Raw genomic sequence first — 24062 nt, forward strand, 5'->3', positions numbered from 1 at the left:
GGTGGAGGGGCACAGGACTAGCTGCCTGTTTGACACGGGCAGTACTGAGAGTTTTATTGACCCGGACACAGTGCAACGCTGCGGACTCGTGACACGGCCGGTAAGCCAAAGGGTCACCTTGGCTTCTGGGTCGTATTCCACAGACATCCAGGTGGGTTGCGTAGCGACATTGGTGGTGCAGGGCACAGAATACTGGAACTTTGCGCTACTGGTCATGCCTCAACTGTGTGTGCCTGTGCTATTGGGGCTGGACTTCCAGAGCCACCTCGAAAGTGTGACTATGGCATATGATGGGCCCCTCCCACCACTCACTGTCAGGAATCCTCAGTTTTGTGGGACTTCGTCATAAACCCCGCTACTGACCACACACACACACACCGACCCACACATCCCACCCAGCACCATGCCGACAGCTGCGCTACTGACACCACTTGCAGCCTCTCCACCCTCAAGATCCCTCCCCCACCGCTGTTCGCCAACCTGACCCCCGACTGTAAACCTGTGGCAACTAAAAGCAGGAGGTACAGCGTGGGGGACAGGGCCTTCATTCAGTCAGAGGTACAGCGGCTGCTCAGGGAGGGGATCATTGAGCCAAGCACAAGTCCTTGGAGGGCCCAGGTGGTTGTTGTTCAGACCGAGCAGAAAAATTGGATGGTCGTGGACTATAGCCAGACCATCAATAGGTTCACGCAGCTTGACGCGTACCCCCTACCCCGCATCGCGGATATGGTCAACCAGATAGCTCAGTACAAGGTGTACTTGACAATAGATCTGAAATCCACTTATCACCAGCTCCCCATCCGCCCAGAGGACCGCCCCTACAGCGCCTTCGAGGCGGGCGGCAGGCTCTATCACTTCCTGCGCATCCCCTTCAGTGTCACAAATGGTGTCTCTGTGTTCCAGTGGAAAATGGACTGGATGGTGGACCAGTGCCAACTGAAGGCCACATTTCCCTATCTGGATAACATCACCATCTGTGGTCACGACTGGTCGGATCACAACGCCAACCTCCATCGATTTTTCCAAGTGGCCAAAGCCCTGAACCTTACTTATAACAGGGACAAGTGTGTGTTCGGAACCACCCGGTTCGCTATCCTTGGGTATGTCGTGGAGAACGAGGTCATTGGCCCTGATCCCGCCCCCTGGTCAAGTCTACCACTTTTCCCTGCTCTGCCGAGGCCTGCGCGGCCTTCAGCTGCATTAAAGGGGACATTGCCAAAGCAACGATGCATGTAGTGGACAAGACCATTCCCTTCCAAGTAGAGAGTGACGCCTCCGATTTCGTGCTGGCTGCTACCCTCAATCAGGCAGGCAGGCCAGTAGCATTCTTTTCTCGTACCCTTCAAGGCCCTGAAATTCGGCACTCTGCGGTGGAGAAAGAAGCCCAGGCCATAGTGGAAGCTATTAGGCACTGGAGGCACTATCTCGCCGGCAAAAGGTTCACCTTGCTGACCGACTAGCGCTCAGTTGCGTTCATGTTTAGCAACCAACAGCGGGGCAAAATCAAAAATGATAAAATTTTTGTGATTAAAATGATAAAATAGAACTCTCCACCTACAACTATGATATCCTGTACCGGCCTGGAAGGCTCAATGAGCCCCCTGATGCCCTATCCCGGGGAGCGTGTGCCAGCGCACAGCTCGACCAGCTATACGCCCTCCATGCACATCTTTGCCACCCGGGGGGTCATCCGATTTTACCATTTCGTGAAAGCCCGGAACCTGCCGTACTCCCTTGAGGACATCAGGATGATGACCAGGGACTGCCAAGTCTGCGCTGAGTGCAAACCACACTTCTACTGTCCTGAAAAGGCACAACTTATCAAGGCCACCCGCCCCTTTGAGCGACTGAATGTTGACTTTAAGGGCCCCCTTCCCTCCACCGACTGCTATGTCTACCTTCTCAACATTATCAACGAGTACTCGCAGTTCCCCTTTGCCATCCCCTGCCCCGACACCACTGCCACGTCCGTCATAAAAGCCCTGTGCCAGCTCTTCACTCTGTTCGGATATTCCTGCTATATCCACAGTGATAGAGGGTCCTCCTTTATGAGTGACGAGCTGCTCCAGTACCTGCTGGCTAGGGGCATTGCTACCAGTAGGACCACGAGCTATAATCCCCGGGGAAATGGACAGGTGGAGAGGGAGAATGCCACAGTGTGGAAGGCCACACTTTTAGCCCTTAAGTCAAAAGGGTTGCCGGTCTCTCGATGGCAGGAGGTCCTCCCCGAGGCACTCCACTCTAACCGCTCCCTGTTATGCACGTCCACCAATGCCACCCCTCACGAGCGCCTATTCTCTTTTCCCAGGAAGTCTGTCACTGGGACCACCCTACCAGCTTGGCTGACATCCCCAGGGCCAGTGCTGCTCCGGAAACATGTGAGGAGCAATAAATACTCCCCGCTGATCGAAAGGGTTCACCTTCTACATGCAAACCCCCAGTATGCCTACGTGGTCTTACCTGATGGGCGGGAGGACACGGTCTCCGTCCGCGACCTGGCGCCCGCAGGAGCAGCAGACCACTACCCCGAACACTCCACGGTAACCATGAACCCTGTACCCGAGGTGACACCATGCACACCGAGCCCTACACAGACTCCTCACAACACTCCTATACCGGGCGTCTCGCACGCGCATATACCAGGCGCCTCACACACGCGTGAGGGATCACTGACGCCTAGTGGGCGGACACCTCCAGTCAGGCCGGAACCAGCACAACCACCGACTCCGGTGCAATCACCATCGGCACCTGTGCAATCACCACCACCGGCACCTGTGCAATCACCACCACCAGCACCTGTCCAATCACCACCTCCGGCATCTGTGCAATCACCACCACCAGCACCTGTCCAATCACCACCTCCGGCATCTGTGCAATCACCACCACCGGCATCTGTGCAATCACCACCACCAGCACCTGTCCAATCACCACCTCCGGCATCTGTGCAATCACCACCACCGGCATCTGTGCAATCACCACCAGCACCTGTGCAATCACCACCACCGGCACCTGTGCAATCACCACCAGCATCTGTGCAATCACCACCACCGGCACCTGTGCAATCATCACCATCGGCACCTGTGCAATCACAGCCGGTGCTACGTAGATCGCAGCGACAGATTCGACCACCTGATAGACTTAACCTGTAAATATACTTGTGAGAAATTTCACCCCATGGGGACTCTGTTTTAAAACAAAGGGGGGGTGAATGTGGTGAACTACATATACCTGTCTGGACACGCCCCCTGCTGACTGCTCCTGTGGCTCCTCCCACAGAGCCCGGTATAAAGGCGATTGAGGCCTGAGCCCTGCCCTCAGTCTCCAGGATGTAGTATGGTGGTTAGTTACTGCTTGTTCTTTCTTCCAGTCAATAAAAGCCAATATCTCGTCTCACGTCTCGGAGATGTATTGATGGTGCATCAGCCCACTTACTGCAGCATTTCACGTCAGTGGGAAGAGCATAAAATTGAGCAGTCGGTTGCCTTGAGGTTATTTGGCTCAAGCTGGTTGTGAACAGACCACAGAACGTGTAGCATACTAAAGTGAGAGGGATCTGCACATGCCCAGGTAAGTATTTTAATGCTTGCTCTTTTCTGCCCTGATTAATGAAGTTTTGTCTTTCGAAGTAGATAATTGGTGTTTTTTGTCTCATCAAGTCAGATCTGAGAACCTATTGTTTTAATGAAACAAGATTAAACTTTCCACAGTAGATAAATTTTAAACAAGCATGGAGATAGAAGTAGATTACCTTGATGTTGGAGTAGATAAATGGTTTGTAGTTCAGGTGGTAAACTGCAGTACCTGATTGTGACATGGAATAGAGTTTATAGCAAAGACAAAAGACAATGGAATCATCCTTTCAAACGTTGCTGAATGATGAGTAATAATGATAAATTTGAGACTATAACATAGGGCCGAGAGAGGTAGAAATAGACCTTGTTGTTGCCAGCTTGCAAGCTGAACCTAAAAGGTTTGGGAAAATGTCACTGAAGATCACTGTAGACATGAGATATGTGGGGCATACAATTCTTGAGAAACACATATGTAAGTGTATAGGAAGAAGAAAAACCACTGTAAATTGATCCATCTATGACCAAAATGGTCAAGAGTGAAAAGAGCACTAGAAAAAAAATTCAGTAATTCTTGTTACTGAAGATGTGAAACCAGTACAGATTTGAAGCCTTTCAAAGTTGTATGCATGGATGCAAAATTTCCAAATTGCCGTCAAAGTTCATTTTCAGGCAGAAAACATTTGAATTTTATTTAATCTGGCAGGGTGGATGTCAAGGCTATGGTAAGGCAGAGGGGTGGGAAGAAACTACTTTGAATCACTGCTGAAAAAGAGGCTCTTATTATGCAAGTTGCTGACTGGTAGTGCTTAATCCTAGTGCGCAAAGTCAAAGGGGCCTCAAACTCCATGCTACCCATTACTCCCTGAACATGACACAGTCATTGCAAATGTTGCTCAGAACCTGAATTACCTGCTCTTTACAGTACAGGCAATGTTCTGCTGGAATGCATGATTAATGCAGTGTTTTCATCTGGCATGTATTTGTAGAAAAGCGATTGTCTAATGCCACTCTCTGGAAACTTGTTGGGCATTCTGTTTTACAACATAACAACATTATGGCACACATAAAAACTTCCAAAATCTTTGCTTTCTAGCCAATGCCAAGAGAAATATCCTTTCAAACTAAAGATATAGTCGTCTCCTAGGGAAGTGCTCTGACAGGACAAGTGTGTTGATGGCTTCTTTCACATGCAATAAGTAAGAGAATGAATTCCAAGCAGCAGACACTCTGGTTCTGGTCTGAATGCCTAAGTGGTCACTTACAAAATAGAAGCCCTGATAATTACAGAAAAACAGGGAGACCAAGAGAGAAGCTGCAAATTGTTAAATAACTTGGCAAGACTAGGGACACAGAGCAGATGCTCTTAAATGCAAAACATTATCAATATTCTGAAGTCCCTGAGCCTGCCCAGCAGCCAGTTAAGTGGAGAGAGTGGCCACTAGAGAAGATAAGTGGCAGGAACTAATAGCCAGGTATGCCTGGGAGAACTTCGGCTAAAAGGGCAAGTGCTGGAGGCCTGAGAAAGAGACCATGGTCTTCTTTAGAGGGCTTGGGAAGACCTCCTATTTCCTGTGATCCACACAAAGTGATGAAAGAGCCATTAAATGTGAGGAGTCAGAAGCCTCACTTGCTTTATCACTTCTGCTCAATAGGACACTGAGATGCTTTGATAATTGACAGCCAATAAAAGGTGATGCTTTCATATATGCATGTGTATAAAGGTGGTTTAGAGATGAGATGACATCCCATTTATTTTTTAACCCCCCTCTCCATCCCTATACCATCTGAGAATTGAATTGACTTTATTTCTTACATCCTTCACATACATGCAGTAAAAATTCTTACGTATGTAAAACCGGACAGTCAATGTAGCATAGAAATACAATTGTATCAGTGTAAATTAATCAGTCTGATGGCTTGGTGGAAGAAGCTGTCCTGTAGCCTGTTGGTTTTGGTTTTAATGCTGTGGTACCGTTTCCTGGATGGTAGCAGCTGGAACAGTTTGTGGTTGGTGTGACTCAGATCCCCAATGGTCTTTCAGGCCCTTTTTACGCACCTGTCTCTGTAAGTGTCCTGAATATTGGGAAGTTCACATCTACAGATACGCTGTGCCATCCGCACCACCTTGCAGAGTCCTGTGATTGAGGGAAATACAGTTCCCATACCAGGCAGTGATGCAGCCAGTCAGGATGCACTCTGTAGAAAGTCCTTAGGATTTGGGGATGCCAAACTTCTTCAACCCTGAGGTGAAAGAGGTACCATTGTGCTTTTTTCACCACACAGCCAGTATGTAGGCCATGTGACATCGTCGGTGACATGTATGCTGAGGAAGTTAGAGATGTTCGCCCTCTCAACCCCAGGTCCATTGATGTCTATAAGGGTGAGCCTGTCTCCATTCCTCCTGAAGTCCACAACCAGCTCCTTTGTTTTTGCAACATTGAGGGAGAGGTTGTTTTCTTGACACCACTGTGTCAGGGTGATAACTTCTTCTCTGTAGGGTGCCTCATTATTATTAGCGATAAGGCCAATCAATGTAGTATCGTTGGCAAATTTAATTAGCAGATTGGAGCTGTGGGTGGCAACATAGTCATGGTACACAGAGAGTAAAGGAGGGGGCTTAGGACACAGCCCTGACGGGCTCCTGTGTTGAGAGTCACAGTGGGGAGAGGTCAACAATGAACAACTGTTAATACTAAAGTTGCTGCTCCTTATATAAAGCAAATGTGAAATGATAAATATATAGTATCTGGGAAATAGCTTAAAGCAGTCCAGCCTCATTATGGATTTGACTGCCAGTGAGGAGTTATATTTCCTTCATACATATTGGGTTCCATATCTGTCTGCAGCAGGTAACACAGAGCAAATACAGCAGAACATCTAAATCTGTTTCCGCAATCTTTGCTCTGTAAAGAAGTTGAGACATTTGACCCTAAGTTGCGTAATGGCATCTTCTTCTTCCACCACTACTTCACGGTGATCGTCACACTCTTCAAATTTTCTAAGAGGTCCCATCTATTCAGAAGATACATTTAACAACCTCTTGCAGCACTTAGAAGAAGCCAATCAATTCAGTCAAAACATTCTGAATTTTAATTAGTAACATTAATGTTTCTTCAATATTGCTCCAAACACAATCAAATTCCTGTATTGCACGATTACCCATTCAGTTGCTGCTGTCAAGGAGAATCACTGGGTTTTCTGGAAAGTGAATTTACATCCTGACTGTATTAACAAATTTAAATGTTTCTATAGATGCAACTATTAAGTTTTTGGAAAATGGAAAAAAACTTGCATAAATTAATAACTATGCTTTAGAGACTGGTATGAACCAAATACTTTTTTTCCATACATACACATTTTGTTAATTTAAGAATACAGCAGCTAGGGTCACCTATGTTCGAACCTAAATCAAAATGGCAGCAGTTAGTTTAGAAGCATAGATAAGATTGTTAGAATTACAATGTCAATTTTAATGTTACTACCACATCTGTACACAATCTGCACATGCAGGGGAGCTACATGGCCTCAGTCGTAGTGAGAACTAGGCCTCAAGCCATGGTGTTGCCTGTTTACAGCCACCAGGAGAGAGGCGTCAAAGCCTGTGCGCTCCACCAGGGAGTGTAACGTGGCATCCACGCTGGAGTCAGTGCTGACCCCACAGTATTCGTTCAGCAGAAGACAAATGGTATTGCAGTTGACTGCAGATTTCTGTGGCATTCACGGACTCAGGGCTTCAAGCCATGGTGTCACCTGTTTACAGCCTCCAGGAGAGAGGTGTCAGAGCCAGCACGCTCCACTATGGGCAGTATGGCGGGCACCAGTGCGGCTCCCAGCGTCCGCTCGGCAGAAGACAAGCTGTATCATGGTCAACTGCAGATTTCTGCGACATTCATGGAATCTGGGTCCGCACTATTTTATTTTGCTTGGCTGTACTTTACTGATATCTTACACGTTTGCTATCTTGTACCTGCTACATGTGCTTTGTGCTGTGTGACTGTTGGTACAGTACTGCGTTTCACACCTTGGCCCCGGAATAACACTGTCTCATTTGGCTGCATTCATCAGTATTCATATATGATTGGACGATAATTAAACACGAATTGATTTGAACTTGTGAAATAAAAACAGGGTCTTTCTAACATCCTGAAAGATTTACTTCCATTGCTATCACTACCAATACATCATTTATGCTTTTATTTTTTTTAAATTTGTGCGATAAAATAGCTGTTGTTTTTGCTTATAAAATGGTTGTAAGATGATTTGGAACTTCCTATGAATCAATGTATACAACCAAGTTTGTTCATTTACTAATATGAATTATTTAGTGGCAAAGATACAATTAACCCTAATGATACTGAAAAACACCTATTTTCATGTCTATATTTCCTCAATTAGCTGTTATAACACAATGAGGAAGAAAAAACTTTACATCAGAATTTACAGAGTTGTTTTATGTTTATATTTTACTTTAGAACAAATGGCCGTTCAATGGAAATTGTTGGTGAGTTTGGTGCAATCTGATTGTAATTTGGATGGATAGAAGATGTAGCAAGACATATTTCAAGTTCTTGCAATATATAATTATGAAATGGAATAACATCAAGAATGCAAGCAAAGGAATGTGAGTGGATAAAGTTAACAATATATGTCTGTCAGTTTTGTCTAGACGATGACACTCTTGAATAGGCGATTGTAATCTAGGATTCTTCCTGTACCACCCAATTACTCAGCCCTTTGGTGCTCCATTTTTAAACATTTTTACCAGAATAGATTGCACCATATATCAAAGTACATTTATTACCTTTATTTTTCAATCTTTTTATTAATATCAACATGATAAGATTAGTACATAGATAATGGGATTACAAACTTACAAAATTAAAATGAACATAAAAGGATACACAAGCAATAAGTACATTATAGTTAAGTCTTCCCAAATCATGAATGATACAAATATCATATAAACAAAACAAAAAAACTAAGTAATACATGTTGAAAAAAAACAGAAAAGAGAAAAAGAAAAAAAAATTAAAACCCTAAGAAAAACTGAACTAACAAACTAACCACTAACTACTAAGAAAAAAAAACTTTTTTAAAAATGGGCTGTTTATAGTATCTATATAAAAAAAATATTAAAATCATCAGTGTCCCCAACTCCGATCCTTTCAACATATATATATAAAATCTAAACCGGAAAAACAAATAGGATTGGAACAGGGTCAAATTACATCATGTGAAAATATTGAATAAATGGCCTCCAAATCTTTTCAAATTTAATAGAAGGGTCATATACGACACTTCCAATTTTCTCCAAATTTAGACATAACATAGTTTGAGAAAACCAATGAAATACGGTAGGGGGATTAATTTCTTTCCAATTCAACAAAATGAATTGCCATTAATGTAAGAAATGCAATCATCCAACAAGCAGAAGAAGATAAATGGATTGACCCCATCATTGGTAAACCAAAGATTGCAGTAATAGGATGTGGTTGTAAATCAGTGTTCAATACCATGGAAATAATATTGAAAATGTCTTTCCAATATTTTTTCAAAAGCGGACATGACCAAAACATATGAGTTAAAGAAGCTATCTCAGAATAACATCTGTCACATATAGGATTTATATAGGAATAAAAACGAGCCAATTTATCCTTGGATATATGAGCCCTGTGCACAACTTTAAACTGTATCAATGAATGTTTAGCACATATAGAGGATAAATTAACTAATTGAAGAATTTTATCCCAATTGTCAATAGGGATAATAAAGTTAAGTTCTCTTTCTCAATCATTTTTAATCTTATAAAAGGCCTCTGAACGTATTTTCATAATTATATTGTAAACATTTGATATTACACCTTTCTGAAAAGGATTTAGTTCTAACAATTTCTCTAAAATACCCGAAGAATCAAGATTTAGAAAGGTAGGTATTATCAAAAGTACTTCTAGACACTATCTCATAAATACACCTGAACCTTTTCCCTTGGCAGGCATGTACCAAGTTAATTACCAATCACGCTGCACATACTTCCATCAGTGCTAACATATACTGGAGCCAAAAGATCCACACAACAACCATCATTGCACAGCTTCAGTAGAACGAGAGCAAATCATGCTAGCTTGTTCCTTTTCTCATTATATATGGCAGCACTCTTCTGACGTTGGCTGCAGGGTATTCAAATACAAGTCCATAGTATGTGATACAACTATGAGCACTTCTCTCATAATTTAGCTACTGCGATATTCATTCCATGGGTATCAGTAGTGCCACCACTGGTAGCACTGGTGACTTGGATAGGCTGGGTGAGTGGGCAGATACTTGGCAGATGACGTTTAATGTGAATAAGTGTCAGGTTATCCACTTTGGGAGTAAGAGCAGGAAGGCAGATTATTATCTGAACAGTGTAAAGGTAGGTAAGGGAGAAATACAAAGAGATCTAGGAGTCCTTGTTCATCAGTCACTGAAGGTGAATGAGCAAGTGCAGCAGGCAGTGAAGAAGGCTAATGGAATGTTGGCCTTTATTACAAAGGGAATTGAGTACAAGAGCAAGGAAATCCTCTTGCATTTGTACAGGGCCCTGGTGAGACCACACCTGGAGTATGGTGTACAGTTTTGGTCTCCAGGGTTAAGGAAGGACATCCTGGCTGTAGAGGAAATGCAGCATAGATTCACAAGGTTAATTCTTGGGATGTCAGGACTGTCTTACGCAGAGAGGTTAGAGAGACTGGGCTTGTACACACTGGAATTAAGGAGATTGAGAGGGGATCTGATTGCAACATATAAGATTATTAAGGGATTGGACAAGATAGAGGCAGGAAATATGTTCCAGATGCTGGGAGAGTCCAGTACCAGAGGGCATGGTTTGAGAATAAGGGGTAGGTCATTTAGGACAGAGTTAAGGAAAAACTTCTTCTCCCAGAGAGTTGTGGGGGTCTGGAATGCACTGCCTCGGAAGGCAGTGGAGGCCAATTCTCTGGATGCTTTCAAGAAGGAGCTAGATAAGTATCTTATGGATAGGGGTATCAAGGGATATGGGGACAAGGCAGGAACCGGGTATTGATAGTAGATGATCAGCCATGATCTCAAAATGGCGGTGCAGGCTCGAAGGGCCGAATGGTCTACTTCTCTATTGTCTATTGTCTATAGCAAAATCTTGAAGACTAGAAATGTTGTTATATTCATTACTGACTTTTGAGGGTGTTTGTGACATTGGGGCAGGACGTACAAATATGTTCATCTGTGAAATTCTTACTTCCACAGTCGTCAGAGATAATCATTTTCTACCAAGAGCTCTCTGAAGAAAAGTGCAGCAAACCTTCTACTGGATATGCCTGTATGTAGGTAATTGGGGAACTCCTTCTTGTAGGCTCTTATCTTCTCCACAGCAGTTACAATGCATATTGTTACTTTGGGAAGTGGGTGTTTGAGGACAGAAATGTTCTTTAGATTTTTGCACAGCAAGGTGTAATCAACTATATTCCTGTTTTAGAACCAGTTTCCTGTTTTTTTTTTAAAGCTGGGGACCAAAATAAGTGAAATTCAAATGTGCAACCTTCATTCCAAATTCACGTTTTTAAAAAAAACTTATGAACACTGAAAAGAGTGGGCAGTTTACCAAAAGCAAATAACACAAGAATGGACATGTTAAAATAAGTGACATTCCTGCATTTGCATTGGATGAATGAAAATCATATTGCATGAAAGTCTGAACAGAAAATCCATTTAAAGCCCAAAGTTGATACTGAATACTCAAGATGTTCTGGAAAATTTTTGGATTTTTATATTAAAATGATCATTTCAATACATTCTAATTAAATGAAGTTTACTTTCATTTTTGAAGTGTAGGGAGGCAATATATGGATTTTGTGCTCAACCCTTAATTTAGAATTCACTCTCTTTCATTCAGTTCCATGTGGCACAAGTTCACAATGACGCCTGGCCCATTAATTGTTAGTTCACATGCAAATATCAGATCATTCATTCACAGATGACTCATGGGATTTGACTGTGTCAATTAGAAAGTTTAAAGGTATTTCAAATGGTGCAGTTTAGCTGTAATGTACGTTACTTAAGGTGAGGGACAAAGGGAGACTTGGTGTGCCCTAAGAAATGGAGCCTTGAATACAGAGTAATATAAAGCCTGCAGTGTTTTGAGGGGCTTTTCTAGATAATACATACTAATTTTCTCAAGTACCAGAACCCTGAAAGCAGGGTCTATATGACTCCACACCAACTGGTATGGAGGTACCAAAGCACAGGATTTGAAAATGCTGCTGAGGGTCATAGACACAGCCAGATCCATCATAGACACCGGCCTAGCCACCATCGAGGACATCTTCAAAAGGCCATGTCTCAAGATGGCAGCAAGCTGTGGTCTCTCTCAACATCTTGGCTGAATGTATTTTGTTTTTTAGGTTCCTAGGGATGGTTCTGGGAACAGAGAGGTGAGTTAGGGGTCAAGCTAGGGTTTAAGGACAGGGATTGAGGGGATTTAAAGGTCAGGCAGAGTCTAGGGCTCCACTCTGCATTCAAAGGCCAGTGGACATATGACATCTGTGGATGGATTTTGGGCCAGCAGGCGCTATGGAGGAAGACCACAGGTCAGCGAGAACCCTAGGTTGGCAGGTCCTGGAATTGGAGGTCCATGTGGGCAGGAAGCACAAGATCCCCAGAGGGCTGTGAGAGAGCAGAATGAGCCAAAAGCACAGGTGGTACATGCGAGCTCTATTCCACTGTTTAAAAGAGGTTTAGAGAGGTAATTGGATGGTATGGCTATGGTGCATGTGCAGGTCGATGGGAATAGGCAGTTTAAATTCTTTCAACTTTGTTAATGACATCGATTCTAACTACTCTGCATTGATCTTGCAGGAGATCTCATCTTCACTGAAGAGTGGACAGGGTTGAAGCCATTACAGGCACTTAAGGATTAAAAAAGAAGTCACTTGCAGCCAAATCTGCAGTCAGTAAAACTAATGGCAAAAGCAGGAAACAAGAATTGGGTCCATTTCGTCCTGGTATTCCCATGACAGAGACAAAAAATCATACTCTAAATGTCAGTATGAACCAATGATTTAACGTGGGAGAAGAAGTTGTTCTTTTTCCTGCCTTTGGCTGACCCCCTGCATAGGGTAAGCTATATTATTTTTAAAAAGGAGTTAATGTTTCAGGTTGGAGATACTTTGTCAGAATTAATATTTGACCTGAACTGTTAAAATTGTTTTTCTTTCCCCAAATGCTCTCTGACGTGTTGAGTGTTTTTTTGCTTTGTTTAAAATTTCCAGCTTTTGATCTTCTGCTGCACAGGATGAGCATTTGATCACATCCCTGCCACAAGGGGGAGCTCAATGCTACCAGAAGGGAAAATTCCGTGGCTCTGTACAGTTGCAGTCTACATAATGAGGGGACTGCAGCTTGTTTTTTAAATACATACTTTCGGCTTTCAAGGATTGAGGTCCTTTTGGCTTGTTTTATTCAGGGCTTTTTGTAAGATTTATCCTTAATATGATGGTTGCTGAGGTGATGTTGGTCCAATTCATTAGCCATTGTCCCATTAAATTGGACATTTTGATTCATAAGTGGTTAAAGCATTTGGCATGTCACTAAAAATGTGTTGTTTCCAACTCATAGTGACACCATTTGGAAGATGAGCTGTTTGTTTTGAATAGAGATGTGGCTTGTTTTAGTCTTGACAATAGTGAGACAACAGTGTCTTCATGAGCAGAAAGGCGGTGAATTCTGCAGCAGGAAACAACGACAGTGGGAGCTGGCAATAGTGTGACTGAATTTGGAGCTCATGCCTGGGCAGTACATACGCAGCAATCCAGAACTTGGCTGGCCATTCAGTGTTAAGTTTTTCCAATTGAAATTGAATTCAGAGTCCAGCAAAAATTAGCAATAGTTCCCCTACACTGATACTGGAGAATCTGCCTCAAACAGTTTTTCCATAAATTTAAAAGAAATGTGACAAAAGGGATCGAGGTAAATATTGCATAATTTAAATATTCTTCAAGTATTTGCATTTAAATGTTTTAATTTTTTTCTTATTAAAGTTATTTTCAATGTGTTTCTTGTTTATGTAGGTTTTTGAGAGAAGTTTTGGACAAGATTCAGAGCTAAGCCTGTACCTTCAGTGGTTTAATGCACAGAGGTTGTTCTAATGACCCCCTACTGAACCCAGCATCACTTGGCAGCTTTTACACACAAAACGCCTGCTCTATCCAGAGCTTTACCATTGATGATCACTCTTCAGGAAGCTGATACTGAAAAGTTAAGTCTAGACATGATACAGGTCTGGAATAAGCATGGGAAACCCCAGAAATTCCGGGGCAAAGTATTTATTATATCAATAAATATTCTCTATCAGCTAATTAGCCAAGGAAAGGGGTAAAAAACCGTAAAGAAGGTACCAGGGCCCACAAGGAGGCAGAGTTTGTTTGGTCGATGGAGCCAGCCAAACCGAAAGAACTAGAAGTAGTTCTTAATGAAAGCTGAGTGGGAGGAGGTGCTGTTAGTGTAGCCAAAAATTGAAGAAGAGATGGGCTGGAAGTTAAATTCCTGACAAATTGGAATGAAGCACTGAGCTCCAGGCTGGCAAGATTTGTTACGGATGTCAGGGTCCCATAGTCTCTGAGGCCTACAAATCATGAGAATAATGTGCAGCTTTACATGAGAGAAAACTAGTATGAAAAGGATAAATGAGAAAATCCACTCAAAAAGCTGGATTGAAATCCTTCAATGAAGGGGCATTTCATAAAGGGAATTTGTGAAATTAATGTAGACTTTTAAGTGCAATAATTCATTATAAATGATGTAAATGATTTTCTGCAGGAGGCATACTCTTCAAATCGCATTCAAAGTTCGGTTAGAATCAGATTCAAAATTTGTTGTTTTCTGACAGCAGTACAGTGCATACTTAACAAACTACCATAGGTAACAATAATTTTAAAAATAATAACTGGTGATGAGGTAGAATAGCAAAGTAGTGATCATGAGTTTGTGGACCAGTCAGAAATCCATTGGCAGAGGGGAAGAAAATATTCCTAAATCTTTAAGTGTGGGTTGTCAGGCTCCTGTACCTCCTCCCTCTTGGTAGTAATGAGAAGAGGACGTGTACACTGAAAGTGGAGTTTTTTTGTAATGGTGTGAGGACACTGGGAAAGATTTCCCAAGTAAGTTATTAATGAACTCCCTGGAGCAGTAAAAGGGATATCATAGATTCACTATTATGCCCTCATAGGTTGAGGTGAACATCAATAAACTTCATATAGGGCTTTGCAGGATAATGTAGCTGACTGGCACAGTTACAAGAAAATACTTCAGTTCAACTACTGAGGTTAGGGAGCTGTGGTTCTGGGGTACGTACATTTGCTGCAGGTTGAACAAATTCCCAATAGTTCTGAAGACTAGCTCCAATCCTATAAAATGTTTATTGAAGATGGGGTGCAATAATGCTCAGAGAAAGACTGAGTACAGGCTTGTTAGACATGGATCCTTACAGAGAGTAGTTAGTATCATGTTGTATGCTGTTGTGAAGCAAACAAATTACAGCAGGCAGCCAAATTTGAGGAGGGTGTTCCACAGTCCCTCCCAATTTATGAAGTCAAAGACTTAAATGAGATCAAGGAAGGATATATTTAGTGGTGGTGCTGCTTCCTGCAATTTTTTTGTAATTGTCATTTGGTAATGATCACATTGTGGTTCTGGCAGCAATTCCTCAGCTTTTGGAGAAGGTGGTTAAGAAAAACACCAGTGATGACCACAGAGACTCCCCTCTAGTTACCAGCTCGCTTGCCTCCTTTCTTAAAGATTGTCACAATTATGACATAACCAAGCTCCTGGATACAATTATGACATGACCAAACTCCTGAATACATCCTTTCTGAGCAGGCTGTGGATTTGTGACTAAAGTACTTTATTACAGGGTTTTAGGATTTCAGCAGGTGTGCAAACTGCTCCCAAGATCTTGGTATTTTTAACCTGGTGAGGGGCAAGGCTAGCTGATTTAGGGAACTCTGGTTGATGAAAGATATTGAGGCTCCAGTTAAGAAAAAGAGGGAGGCAGACACTGCACACAAGCAAACGGGAACTAGTGAATCTCAAGTACAAATGCAGGGGTGCAACTACGAGAGAAGTTATGTCAAGGTTACTAGCAAGCTCAAGTACAAGAATCACAGAGACTTCGGCAATTCAACCAAAACAGAAGATTTATTACAGAAACTAACCAGCAAAGCTAACAAGAAATCAGACAAAGCAATAACCGCCAAAGACAACTACAAACTCCCGTGCTAATTTAATTACCTCAAAAAGAATAAAAGTGATAAATAAGAGAGTTTAACAATCCCCAAGATACCAAATGAGGCACCTGCAAAACAAAGTGAAAAACCAGAGATAGTCCAAAGAGAAACCATTAAACATAAGAGGTAATCAATCCAAGGAACAGAGCATACCTGTTATTCCTGTACATTTCCTAGCCTGTGTTTCCTCGTTAATCTGTGTTGCAGTTCCCTGGGACACCTGCCATTACCCTTCCATTATCGGCACCTGCCGGGACTGCTTAAAAACAAGGCCACTCCCACTCTCTCTCTTCCATTCTGCAGCCAGCACTACCACACCACACATCACCTTTTCCCCCTTTACATTAACTTTAATAAATATCTTTTGTTTCTAATTCCTGTTGTGGCCTGACTCTTTTATGTTATTTCCTGAGAGCCGAGGTTATAACATTACCCACGAGATTACACAGAGAAAATACAATCACAGTCTAACTGAAAAAAGAATCTTTTGTTTTTTTTAAACAATCCCTGGCTGTGACAAGAGGACAAAAGAGCAAATGAGAGGATCTTGCAAGAAAAGAATCCCAAGAGATTGTATATGTATAGGATGTATATTAAGAGTAAATGGATGGCTAAGGCAAGAATTAATTCACTTCAAGGTCAACATGACACCAGTGTGTGAAACCAAAGGAAATGAGTAAAATTTCAATGAATATTTCCCCTCAGTTTTTATTGTGAAGAAGATGATGGAAGCTAAAGAAATGGGGGGAATGAGTGGTAATGCTTTGGACAACATGGAAATTTAGCAGGGTGGGGGTGTTGAAGGCTTTCCAACAAGAGAATAAATTATGGAAGCAGAGATTTTTGCTTTATCTCTGGCTACAGGTGAGATTCTGGATGACTGGAGAGCGATGAATGTAGTACCATTGTTTAAAATGGGTAGCAAAAACAAGCCAGGAAATGATGGGCCAGTAAGTCTGACATCAATGCTGAGAAACATGATCTACAAATATTTGGGAAGGCAGGGTCTAATTCAGAACAGTCAGCATGACTTTGTGTGTAGGAAGTCATGTCTAATAAATATGTTGGAGTTCTCTGAGGAAGTATCAAAGAGAGTAGATGTGGAGAGGACACTGGATGGAAGAGGGACGCCTCACGTCTTAATAAGCTGGTAAGGAAGGCGGGCTCTGTCGTGGGCAAAGTACTGGAGAGTTTAACATCGGTAGCTGAGCGAAGGGCGCTGAGTAGGCTACGGTCAATTATGGAAAACTCTGAACATCCTCTACATAGCACCATCCAGAGACAGAGAAGCAGTTTCAGCGACAGGTTACTATCGATGCAATGCTCCTCAGACAGGATGAAGAGGTCAATACTCCCCAATGCCATTAGGCTGTACAATTCAACCGCCAGGACTTAAGAACTTTTTAAAAGCTATTATTAATGCTTTTTGAGATAGTGATTTAGATGCATATCATATTTTTTTACTGAGTTAAGTATTGTATGTTATTAGTTTTGCTACAACAAGTGTATGGGACATTGGAAAAAAAGTTGAATTTCCCCATGGGGATGAATAAAGTATCTATCTATCTGTCTATTTGGTCTATAGCAAGGCCTTTGACAAGGTCCATCACAGCAGGCTAATCTGCAAGGCTAAATTCAATAGGATCCAGGGGGGAGATAGCACTTTAAATTCATAATTGGCTCAGTGATGGGAAGCAAAGTGTTCAAGGAAGGTCAAGAGTTGGTTCTCAGACTGTAGGACGGTGTCCAGTCGTGTGTCACAGAGGTCAGTGCTAGGACCACAGATGCTTGTAATTTATATAAATGATTTGTATGCAATCCATGCACTTACCACTCTGTGTAAAAGACCTACCTCTGACATTCCACCCCCACATACTTCCCTCCAACCACCTTAAAGTTATGCCTTCATGTAGCAGCCATGATGCCCTGGGAAGAAGGTGCCAAGTGTCCACTCTGTCTATGCCTCTTATCATCTTATACACTTTATCACATCACCTCTCCTCCTCCTTCACTCAAAAGAGAAAAGCCCTAGCTCGCTCAAACTTTCCTTCTAAAACAGACACTCTAATCTAGGCAGTGTCCTGGTAAATCTCCTCTGAGCCATCTTTAAAGCTTCCACTTCATTCCTATAATGAAACAACCAGAAATGAAGGCAATTCTCTAAGTGTGGTCTAACCAAAGCTTTGTAGAGCTCATGGCTCTATTGTTACCTTATGGCTCCTGAACTCAGTGGCCCAACTAATGAAGGCCAACATACCATATGCCTTCTTAACCATCCTGTCAATGTGCATGGCAACTTTGGGGGATCTACGGATGTGGGCAACCAAAATCGCTCTGTTCCTCCACATTGCCGTTAACATTGTATTCTAGCTTCAAGTTCAACCTTTCAAAGCGTATCACTTCACACTTTTCCAGATTGAACTCCTCTGCCTCTTCTGAGCCCAGCACTGCATCCTGTCAATGTCCCCTTGAAACCTATGACAAACTTTTACACTATCCACAGCACCACCAATCTTCATGTCATCTACAAACTTACTAACCCACCCTTCCTCTTCCTCATCCAAGTCATTTATAAGAATCACAAAGAGCAGAGGTCACAGAACAGATCCCTGAAGAAAATCACCATTACATCTAATACTAGCCTCTGGCTTCTGTTGGAAGAACCAATTGCGAATCCACATAGCCAAGTTACCCTGGATCTAATGCCTCCTGACTTTCTGAATGAGCCCACCCTGTTGAATACCTAACTAAAATCCATATAAACTGCAACCTTCATCAATTTACCTTATCACTTCTTCAAAAAGGTCAGTCAGGCTTGTGAGGCATAACCTGCCCCTCACAAATCCAGGTTGATCATTCCTAATTGGACCATGCTTCTCCAACTGCTTGTAAATCCTCCCTGTAACAATCCTCTCCAATAGTTTCCCCACCAATGTTTAAGACACCCTGTTTATAATTCCAAGAATTATTCCTAATACATTGCTTGAACAAATGAATAACAATTGCCACCTTTCATTTTTCTGGTACTACTCCTGTGGCCAGTGAGGACACAAAGATCATCATCAACTGCACAGTTTCCCGTACAAATATGGGGTATATCCAATCCAGTCCTAGGGACTTATCTATGCTAATGTTTTTCAAAACTTCCAGCTCATCTTCTTTCTCACCCTTGACATGATCCAGCACATTAGCCTGTTCTACGCTGAACTTGCATTCATCCAGGTCTCTCGAACTGGTGAATACTGGAGTATTAATTCATGACCTCCCCTACCTCCTCTAAATCCAAGCATTTGTTTCCTGTTTTATCTCTGATCAGTCCTATCCTCACTCTAGTTATCATCTTGTTCTTTATGTACATGTAGAATGCCTTAAGGTTTTCCTTAATCCTACTTGCTAAGACCTTCTCATGTCCACAGAATCTACTGTTCCCCTAACTATTGAATCCCCCAACACCACCCTCTCCTTTTTACCCCACTCTCCTTCCCTTCTAATCCACAGAGCCAGACTCAGTGCCAGAAACCCCTGGTCACTACAGCTTCCCCAATCACAAACGAGAAAATCCGCAGGTACTGGAAATCCAAGCAAGACACACAAACTGCTGGAGGAACTCAGCAGGCCAGGCAGCATCTATGGAAAAAAGTGCAGTCGACATTTCGGGCCCAAACCCTTTGGCAGGACCCTATGACTTGGGATATGGCCTCCTTTCCCAGGCAACACACACCCAGTACCAAAGCCTGTCTCAGCCAACCACATTGTCTGGTCACATAATTCACCTGCCCTACACCAGATTCCTGAAACAGTCACTCTATTTTAAGCTCCAATTGATAGAGAATTGTATTTAAGGATGTGTTCAGAACTTTCTTGTGTGTGTGTGTGAGAGAGATAAGTAATGTACTATAATTGCATATTACCCACCTGCTCAGTCATCAGCCCATGGGTACCCCAGCTGTGGAGTCTCTGCTGTTCCTCATGAGCTACACTGGAACCAACAGAACTGCAGTGGAGGCAAGTCATCCTCAAACCTGAGAGGAATTTAATTTTTCTACTCCAAAAGAAAGTTAGACAAAGTTATACAAGTTATTATGAGCCAACCAATCCACTATTTATTCAACTAAAGATTTTGCAGATTTTAAAATAATACAAATTATGTATAAATTTAAAAATGGACAGCTACCACAAAGTATCCAAAGGTTTAAAATGAGAGAAAGTCAACATGATTTGAGAGGAACATGTATATTTCAAACACAAAGGATAAGAACAAATGTAAAAAATCATTGTATTTCAGTCAGAGGGGTGAATCTATGGAACAGTAAGAATTTAAAAACATGCACTACACTTAACAAGTTAAAAAAAATATTTAAAAATTATTTAATGAACAAATATAAAATACATGATTTAAAATGAATGGGAGTAATGTAAATAAATGATATTTGGAATTGGATTTTGTCTTAAAAGTTTATGAAATTTTTTGTTTTTGATGTGATGATTGAGGCCAAATATGTTGTTGTATAAGTAAGAGGGGTAGACGTAATAAGCTGTAGCTTCAGCCTACACCCTTTTGGTCTGTTTTAAAGAATATCTATGTTTTTTGTTGTAATTTTGTCCTATGAAATCATCATTGTAAATGATCCTTTTTGTTATGTTTGTACTGACTGAAATAAATTAATTTCATTCGTTCATTCATTCATTCAAGTCAAGTCAAGTCACTTTTTATTGTCATTTCGACCATATCTGCTGGTACAGTACATAGTAAAAATGAGACAACATTTTTCAGGACTATGGTTTACATGACACAGTACAAAAACTAGACTGAACTACGTAAAAAAAAACAACACAGAGAAAGCTACACTAGACTACAGACCTACACTAGACTGCATAAAGTGCACAAAAACAGTGCAAGCATTACAATAAATAATAAACAGGACAATAGGGCAAGGTGTCAGTCCAGGCTTAGGGTATTGAGGAGTTTGATAGCTTGGGGGAAGAAACTGTTGCATAGTCTAGTCGTGAGAGCCCAAATGCTTTGGAGCCTTTTCCCAGACAGCAGGAGGGAGAAGAGATTGTATGAGGGGTGCATGGGGTCCTTCATAATGCTGTTTCCTTTTCAATTAGAATTCAACAATATAATATTAAATGCACCAGCACTGAAGAGTCCACTAGTTACCAAGGCATGATGCCAGATCAGCAACAAGCTCAGATGCATGACTTAAAACATGCATTTACATTGATTACCTTGAGAAGTAGCCAAGCTTTTCAACTGCTTCATTTAGAGCTGCAGTTTCTCAGAAAGATTAAATGTAAACAAGGTATATGAAGAGGCTATGCTCCCAGTCCTAATGCAAATTTTCTTCATGCTAGCAATATTCCCAGAATAAAGAACAGGTGAGAGAGCAATCATCTGTGTTATTTATTTTACCCCATAAGAAATTAGAGTATCACACAATCAACGGTATTTTTAATATAAAGTTCTTAAAAATAATCAAATAGCAAACTGTTTCAAAATCGTTTCTTCCTCAATCTGGGACTTCAAAGATACAACAAACACCTTTACCTGCATTTACAATATCTACACATTGTCTTCTTCAAACTTTTGATAAATCCATTTCATCTTGATTACTTAAGCCAAATAAAATGGAATATACTTTCCTTACAAGTCAGGACTAAAGTAAATTTATTATCAAATACCACCATATTTTACCGTGAGCTCCATTTTTTGCAGCTGTTTACAGGAAAATAAGGGAATAGAATTTATGAAAAATTATACATAAACAAAGACCAATAAAAAAATTCAACGTGCAGAATACAAATTGCTCAAATAAGTAAACCTGGTAACATGAGTTGTAGAGTGCTTGAAAGTGAGTCTGTAGTTTTTGGAATCAGTTCAGAGTTGTGGTGAGTGAAGTTATCCACACTGCTTCAGGAGCCTGATAGTTGTTGGGTAATAACTGTTCCTGAACCTAATGGTATGAGACTACCTCCTGCCCAATGATAGTAGTGAGAAGACAGCATGGCCTGGATAGTGGGGGTCCTTGATGATGGATGCTGCTTTCTTGTAGCAGCACTCCATGTAAATGTGTCCAATGTTGGAAGAGCTATGAATGTTATGAACTGGGACGTATCCACCAATGTTCTGTAGAGTTTTCAGTTCCTGGGCATTGGTGTTTCCACACCAGGCCATGATGCACTGTACGTCTATGGAAGTTTGTCAAAGTTTGGGTGACATGACAAATCTATGCAAAACTTCTAAGAAAGTGGAGGTGCTGTTGCGTCTTCTTTGTGAAGGCATTTATAAATGTTGGTCCCAGGATAGATCCTTTGATATAATAATTCCATGGAATTTAAAGTTACTGACCCTCTCCACCTCTAATCCCCTAATGAGGACTGGCTCACGCATAGGCAACTTCTTCCTCCTGTAGTCAATAATCGGCTCTTTAGTTTTGCTGACGTTGAGTGAGAGGTTGTTGTGGCACCGTTCAACCACATTTTCAATCTCCATTCTGTATGTTGATTCATCACAACCTTTATTCCGCCAACAACAAACTTAAATACAGCATTGGAGCTGTACTTAGCTGATGCACCATCAATAACTCTCGGAGACGTGAGGCGAGATATAAGCTTTTATTGGCTGGAAGAAAGAACAAGCAGCAAATGACCACCACACTACATCCTGGAGACTGAGGCCGGGGCTGTGCCTCCAATCGCCTTTATACCGGGGTTCGTGGGAGGAGCCACGGTTAGCCTAACAATCAGAGCAATGAAATCATAACATCATACCAAGGAGATATTTCAACTTTGCTGAAGAGCTGTAGGAAGACTGCACTGGTGAAAACAGTTATATTTGTTCTTGCCAATAAAAACATAGGCTATTCATGGTTTAGAGACAACATGAATCCAAGAAAAATTTTCAGATTACAATTCTCCATGGCTCATTTTTTAAAAAAAATCTTAATTTCCTTACATAGAACCTCAATATATTTTAGAACAATGTTTATTCCACTTTTGCCAAATGTTTTAGATTCTTTTTTTAAAAAAACTACTTATGTTCAGCTGGCCTGACAGTGAATACAACCCAGTGTACACTTCATAATTCAGTTTTCAGAGTGAAGGCAGCACTGACATGACTATTATTACCCTAATGCTAATTGTCCTTGCCTTGATGCTTGAGAAATATCTTTTGATTGACCGAATTCTGCTCCAATGTCTTAAGGTCTTTTTGAAAATAGGTATTCTCTTTGTTTAAGGTATTCCAACAATGCTTTTGCTTCAGAATTTGGACCCAGTGCTGATGAAGATACAGTGATATTTTTTCCAATTCAAGATGGTGTGCAATTTGGTGTGGAACCTGCAGTGTGATTTCCTTGTGTGCTTGCTGAACATATCCTCTATACAGTGACAGTCATGAAATTGGGAAATGCTGTTGGAATAGCTTTGGCATGTAATTGCATTGCATTTTGCAAACAGCACACACAACCGCCACAGAGGGATGTCATAAAGGAAATGAGTATTTAGGTTAGTGAATGAAATGCCCATCAACTAGGCCAGGAGTTCCCAATCTGGGGTCCACAGACCCCTCGGTTAATGGTAGGGTTCCATGGCATAAAAACATTTGGGAGCCCCTGAAAGAGGCTGTTTGCCTTGCATTAAACTTTCTAGAGTTGTATTTGAGCTACATTCATTCATGTAAGTGGAAAATATTCCATCAAGCTCCTGAATTACCCAACATAAATGATGGAAAGGTTTGGGTGGAACAGTAGCTGGATCTTGTCCTGCAGGTTATGTTGCTTTTGACCTGCTTTTGCAAGACAGTTCATTGACACTAATCTAGTTGAGTTTAAATTCAATGGTGATTCCCCAGGATAATGGCTATGGGGGACTTGGTGATGATGATGTTATCGATACTATAAGTGAGCAGTTAGAATCATTACGGTTGAAGATAACAGTTAAATGGAAAGAATAAAGTTACTTGCCACATATTAGCCTGTGCCTGGATAATGTCTTTAACTGCATGCTGAAAGGAAGAATTTGTTTTACTGAGGTGCAATGCACTTGCATGAGTGCTTGTTTATAAAACAACATCTCCATTATTCTCAGTTGGAAACCAACTGTATCTATACACTTAAAAAGGTAAAATGAGGAGTGTATATTTCTGGATTTGTCCAAAACAAAAGAACATAAGAAACATGACAGGAAAAAA

The 24062-nt window shown here is 41.6% G+C and overlaps 1 long non-coding RNA gene across 1 annotated transcript; it reads left to right on the plus strand.

Annotated features, from left to right (window-relative positions):
* The first annotated feature begins 3342 nt into the window (after nucleotides 1-3342).
* Nucleotides 3343-10880, plus strand: LOC140727412 (uncharacterized). The gene is made up of 3 exons (XR_012098849.1): nucleotides 3343-3567; nucleotides 8045-8193; nucleotides 10836-10880. It is a non-coding gene; the product is annotated as an uncharacterized lncRNA (long non-coding RNA).
* Nucleotides 10881-24062: the final 13182 nt, after the last annotated feature.

This window comes from Hemitrygon akajei, chromosome 5, assembly GCF_048418815.1.
Source record: "Hemitrygon akajei chromosome 5, sHemAka1.3, whole genome shotgun sequence".
NCBI classification, from domain to species: Eukaryota; Metazoa; Chordata; class Chondrichthyes; order Myliobatiformes; family Dasyatidae; genus Hemitrygon; species Hemitrygon akajei.